At 42.3% G+C, this 6,799-nt stretch overlaps 1 pseudogene; it reads left to right on the plus strand.

Annotated features, from left to right (window-relative positions):
• The first annotated feature begins 576 nt into the window (after positions 1-576).
• On the plus strand, positions 577-4,608 carry LOC131275282 (large ribosomal subunit protein eL15-like; annotated as a pseudogene).
• The last annotated feature ends 2,191 nt before the right edge of the window (positions 4,609-6,799 follow it).

Here is a 6,799-nt window from a genome sequence, read left to right on the forward strand (position 1 = left end):
ATCTAGCACAATATGTGGCCCATATCAGAGACTCATAAAATGTTTGCTGAATGAATGGGTTAAAGGTTGGATGGCTAGAAGGTTGGATGGATGAAGAAAGTGAACTTTCTTTGATGATCTGGGAGGGTTTCATGGAAAAGCAAGGCTTGAGGTGAATCTGAAAGAATGCGTCCAGAAGGCGGGAGGGCGCAGCAATGGAGACAGTGGCCAGGAAGCAAGATGAGCATACAGGGTAGATTGGAAGACAAGCATGGGGGATTTCGAATACCTGGCTGGGGTTGTGTGTTTTATCTGCTGACAGGAGGGACTCAGTGAAGATTTTGAGGAGGGGAATGACATGATGAGCCTAATTTTTGGAAGACCAGCCTGTGTTCATGTGTAGTATGGAGTGGAAAAAGGAACAGGGGTCCTTTCTAAGGGTGAAGTGCTCAAGCCCTTGACCAGGGTAACTACGGAAATAAGAAGAGCAAAGGACAGATTCAGCAGAGAGTAGCAGTCTCCACGTCTTCTCTCTTCCCTGTGAATTCCTAATGTAGTCCTTTAAACATGCATGCTGACTCCTGAAAATACAAGACAATGCTCTGGAAAATCTTTGCAGGTGAATATGGCATTGGAGAGGAGACGAGGTTGAACTGGGTGAGTTGGATTGAAGAGTCTTGTTTTGTTAAGGAGGTACTGGGGATTGAACCCCGGACCTCGTACATGGGAGGTTGGCACTCAAACCACTGAGCTACGTCTGCTCCCAATGGAATGCTGACATGTGGCATAAATTGAGTCAAGAAGTAGAGGTGATCTGAGAGTCAGACTTAAAAAAAGAAGTCCTTAAAGACTTGGGAAGATGTTTAGTGGATAGGGTTAGAGTGGGCAACGAGTACCGATTATGCTAACGGGCGGTGGACGTAACTGCCAACAAGAGAGACTGACTTCAGGGATAGAGCTGAGCTGGAGGACAGAAGAGCAGATCCTGCGGCCCAGGTGGCCTGCGAGGAGATGGGGCGCAGGGGCAGGGGGCTGGGATGCTGGGTGAGAGCCTGGTCGGGCCACTCCCACTCCCCCGTGGGGCCGGAGCCTCGGGCGCTTGGGACCTGTGGGGACTTCCCCTGTCTCTACCCCTTTCACATCCACCAGGAGGAAAGGCTGGGTGTGGAGCCCCACCTGCCTTTGTCAGCTCAGGAACGAGGTCTCTCTGTGGAGGAAGTTATTCTTCCCGACAAAGGGACCATCTCTGGAAAAAATTCAGAGAACGAAGAGACAAGAAAAATGATTTAAAACCCCCCCTAAATGGCAGCAGTGTCTGCCTCTCTCCACAGTCATTGTGATATTTATAGAATACCCAGAGAAGTTTTCAATGTCCCCCCTAGGAAGTGTCCTGTCCCATGGAGAATTACTGAGTACAAATACTTATCTAGCCCTAGGGTGACCAATATCTTATGCTAGTAAATAGAAAAGAGGGAAGGCAGGGATGGGTTGGCGGATAATTCTCTTTATGTCAAAATCTAACATCTCTTTGGTATTTATTTGCAAGTCTGTCTGATGCCAGCTTGAGCCATGTCTGAATCTTCTGGAAACTTGAAAACCTTCCAGGGGTAGTTGACCTTGTTGGTCAGTAAGTTGTTTGGTCAATAAATTTAATCACTGGAGAGTAAAAATATGAAGAAGAGATCTAATGCAGTGCGGCAGCTTAGAAAGCTTAATTTAGATTGGAAAAGTTTACATAACCTCAGAAGACCTTGATGACTTAGAAAAGTATATTGAGTAAATGAATTCTCTCTTTTAAATAAAATTAACAGCCTTCCTGTCTGGCAGCAGCCATTGGGATAAGCCAAGCTGGGTGCTTGCTTACAAGTACGTCAGGAGATATGGAGGAAGAAGCAGTGCGATGTGATGCGCTTTCTTTAGAGGTCCACTGCTAACCACCAGCTCTCTGTGCTCCACAGGCCCCCGGCCACCCAGGCTGGGTAAAGCGTGCAGACTAGGATACAAAGCCAAGCAAGTTTATGTCATCTGCAGCATCTGAGTGCGCTATGGTGGCCGCAAATGTCCAGTTCCTTGCAGCCTATGGCAAGCATCACGAGATTAACCAGCTGACGTTTGCTCGAAGCCTCCCATCTGTTGTTGAGGCGTGAGCTGGATGGCACTGTGGGGTGCTGAGGGTCATGAATTCTTACTGGGTTGGTGAAGACTCCACATACAAATTCTTTGAGGTTTTTCTCATTGATCTATTCCATAAAGATATCAGAAGAAATCCTGACACCCAATAGATCACCATGCCAGTCCACAAGCATAGGGAGATGCGTGGGCTGAAGTCTGCTGGCAGCAAGAACCGTGGCCTTGGAAAGGGCCACAAGTTCCACCACACTACTGGTGGTTCTCACCGTGCGGCTTGGAGAAGGTGTCATACTCTCCAGCTCCACCGTTACCGCTAATCTATAAGTAATGTTTGTAAAATTCATACCTAATAAACAATTTAGGACAGTCATGTCAACTTAAAAATGCTCTTTGCTAAGACAATCGTCTGCAGATTGTTTCATGGATATATTGTCAAATTATGAATGTTAAAGTGCAATAATGTTTGAAGAATATAAAATGATGGTGTATCATGTTCCTAATAAGGTAAACAATTTTGTCTTTGCTTCATCTTTTTAGGGAGTTATATGTCAGTGTTTTAAAATGCCATGCTGTGTGGTATAATAGGTGTAAAATAAATTATTTAAGAGGAACACTGAAAACAAAAGTTTTATTGAAGTATAGTAGACAAAAAATAAACTGTACATATTTATTTCTTATTTTTAAATTTTCTTTATTTTTAAAGAAGGTTTAATTTACATAAACATTACATCAAAAATATAGGGGATTCCAATATACCCCACCCCCTCCCTCTCCCACACTTTCCCCCATTAACAGCATTTTTCATTAGCGTGGTACATTTGTTATAATTGATGAACACATATTGAAGCACTGCTACTAACCATGGCCTATGGTTTGCATTATGGTTTACCCTTTGCACCGCACAAATTTATAGGTTTTGACAAAATGTATAATGGCTTGTATCTGTCACTGCAATATCATGCAAAACAATTTCACTGTCCCCAAAATTATCCCATGTTACACCTATTCTTCCCTTTCCCTCCTCTCAGAACCTTTGGTGAACACTGTCTTTATATCAGTGTTACAAGTTCTTCCATTACTGGAATAAAATTGTCTTCTTTAGTCCATTGTTACATTCCCCCTTATGTTTGTTCATTCCTCAATCTTGGTGATGCCCACTCTGCTTCACATTGATAGGGGGCTTAGATTCCCATGAGGCAGATGGATGGGATGCTTGCAGTTGTAGATATTCTCTGGTTTTTTTTGGGATGGGCACTGTCCATCATCATCATTTCATTAGTTATCCTGGGTGAGTCCAGTGAACTGGAGGGTAGGTGTTGGCTGCAACTCAGCAGAGATTCAGGGCTCAACTGGCATATGAACAGCCAGAAGATTTAAGTCTCTGGGACATATGTTTAACTGGTATAGTGCTAATTATAGGTATAAATAAAAGGGGCAGAAGAACCATGTGTAGGGAAATTAAAAACGAGTCTAACTCTGATACATTGATAGGCTATCCTATATTTCAAGTTAAGGACCACTAATGGGATGCCAATTTCCTGAGGTTGTCTGCCCTGCCTATAGTGTTTAGATGTCTCTAGAACCCTCGGGAATACCTCTGCTCAAGGCACTTGTTTACTGTGACAGTCAGTGAGAGCTGCCTGAGACATGCATAAGTGTAACCTCAGGAATGACCTCCCATTTCACTCTGTAATCTCTTAGCCATAAAAACTCATTTGTATTTAATGTTTACCCCTTTTGGTTTAGGTCTCTTTCCAAATGCCTTGCTAGTTGGCGCTTTGTAATAATCCCTTGGTGTCAGGGAGGCTATCCCTGGGAATCATGTCCCATCCCGGGGTGGGGGTGGGGGAGTAGTGAGTTTATAAACTGCACTTATTTGAAGTGTACAATTTGGCAATTCTTTTCATGTGTCTACACCTGTAAAACCATTTTCACAGTCAAGATAATGAACATAATCACTCCCAATACTTTCCTTAGGCCTCTTTGTAATCCCTTCCTGCTTCCCATCCCTGTTTTCCTTTACTATAGATTAGTTTCCATTTCCTAGAATTTTATATAAATGGAATCATACAGTTTGTACACTTTTAAGTCTGGGTGCTTCCACTCTACATAATTATTATATGATTCGGCCATGTTGTTGTATATTGACAATGAATGAATCCTCTTGATAACATAACTGACAAACCCTATCTTATCAAAAGGTTTGCATATATATCGTATGAATATGAAACTGATTTTTTTCATCAAACTAAGAGCATTGAGGAGTTGGCTTGTTTTGCATTATATTAGTTTATAGGCCTGTAATTGCATTTTCAGCTGGAATTACTATCATATACTCAAAGACTGAGTAATGTAATAGTGAATATTAATTCCTTAAGAAAAACATAATAAAAGAAATGTTAATTGCTTTTTGCTCTCTCCTTATAAAATTATAATTGTTATTGAATTTAGGAGCCAAAAATTTGTTTATTCTTTTTTGTGCATGTAAATATCACTTTTCCCCCTAACTTGATTGTTTGTTGCAACAGACAAAGCAGATTTGGATCTGCTTTGATCCAACAAATACAAGAAGATTTGGATTTGAATGAGTGCTCTAATGCTTATGTACTGGGCAACCACTGACAAATCATTTAATCATTTTGTAGTTTAATTTATTAGTAATGGGGATAATGGTGTTTATTAGAGATGACAAATTGGCAAATTATATTCATACACATCCTTTGTAAAACTCCATTGAAATGGCAGTAAAATGATTTTTGAGAATCCATAAAATCACAAGGGTAAACATGAGGGAGGGAAAAACATCAAAAAGAATTTGCATGCTAGAAAGCAGGTGACTGAATGAATGGCAACTAACCCACCAGACCTATGGGGAAAGCCCTAAGTATCCAGCTTCCTACTATAAACCTCTCAAAGGCTTAGGAATTGGGGACGTCAAAAAGTTTTAGAAGTGAGGGCAGAAGTGAATTTTTTTTTTCTTCCAAATTCTACTCAATTTATTCATTTTTTAAAAAGATATTACAGGGAAACGGACTTGGCCCAGTGGTTAGGGTGTCCGTCTACCATATGGAAGGTCTGCGGTTCAAACCCCGGGCCTCCTTGACCCATGTGGAGCTGGCCCACACGCAGTGCTGATGCGCGCAAGGAGTGCCGTGCCACGCAGGGGTGTCCCCCGCGTAAGGGAGCCCCACACGTAAGGAGTGCGCCTGTGAGAGCCGCCCAGCACGAAAGTGCAGCCTGCCCAGGAATGGCTCTGCCCACACTTCTCGTGCCGCTGACGACAACAGAAGCGGACAAAGAAACAAGACGCAGCAAATAGACACAGAGAACAGACAACCGGGGGAGGGGGGGAATTAAATAAATAAATAAATCTTTAAAAAAATAAAAGCTATTACATTAAAAAATATATATATGAGGTCCCCATTTGCCCCCACCACCCCCACCCCACCACTCCCCCCATAGTAACACTCTCCTCCATCATCATGTCACATCCATTGCGTCTGGTGAGTACATCTCCGGGCATCACTGCACCCCATGTCCCGTGTTCCACACCATGGCCCACACTTTCCCACGTTCCATCCAGTGGGCCATGGGAGGACATACAACATCTGGCAATTGTCCCTGGGGCACCACCCAGGACAACTCCAAGTCCCGAGAATGCCTCCATATCTCTTCTCTTCCTCCCATTCCCCACACCCAGCAACCACCATGGCCACTTTTTCCACATCAATGCCACATTTTCTCGATTATTAACCACAATAGTTCATGAATAGAATATCATTAAGTCCACTCTGATCCTTACTGTATTCCTCCTTCCTGTGGACCTTGGCTTGGTTGAGTCCATTTCACATCTATGTCAAGAGGGGGGTTTAGATTCCACATGGATATTGGATGCAATCCTCCTGCTTTCAGTTGTAGGCACTCTAGGCTCCATGATGTGGTGGTTGACATTCTTCAACTCCATGTTAGCTGAGTGGAGTAAGTCCAATAAATCAGAGTGTAGGAGCTGAAGTCTGTTGAGGCTCAGGGCCTGACTATCATATTGTCAGTCCAGAGATAGAAGCTGACCAAAACTTCCCAGCCCTAATGGAGGACATAAATAAGGAATAATCTGAAGAGACCTACCCCAAGACACTTACTATTCAGAATGACAAATATCAGAGATAAAGAGAGGATTCTGAAAGCAGCAAGAGAAAAGCAAAGCATCACATACAAGGCAACCTCAATAAGACTAAGCACTGACCTGTCATCAGAAACCATGGAGGAAAGAAGAAAATGGTATGATGTATTTAAGGTACTGAAAGAAAAAATGCCAGCCAAGAATTCTGCATCCAGCAAAACTGTCCTTCAGAAATGAGGGTGAGTTCAAAGTCTTCACAGACAAAAATTTACAGAATATGCTACCAAAAGACCAGAATTACAAGAGATACCAAAGGGAATGCTGCAGCCTGAAAGGAAAAAAACAAGAGTAAGAGACTTGGAGAAGAGTGTAGAAATGAAAATGATTAAGGAGGGTAAATTAAAGGATAAAAAGACAATAGTACGATATGACAACAGATAGCCAAAGGACAAAATAGATGAAATAAGTAGCACCTTTATGGCAATAACATTGAATGTTCATGGTTTGAACTCCCCAATCAAAGACATAGACTGATAGAATGGATAAAAAATATAAGCCATCTATATATTG

The sequence above is a fragment of the Dasypus novemcinctus genome, chromosome 22, assembly GCF_030445035.2.
Source record: "Dasypus novemcinctus isolate mDasNov1 chromosome 22, mDasNov1.1.hap2, whole genome shotgun sequence".
In the NCBI taxonomy this organism is placed as follows: domain Eukaryota; kingdom Metazoa; phylum Chordata; class Mammalia; order Cingulata; family Dasypodidae; genus Dasypus; species Dasypus novemcinctus.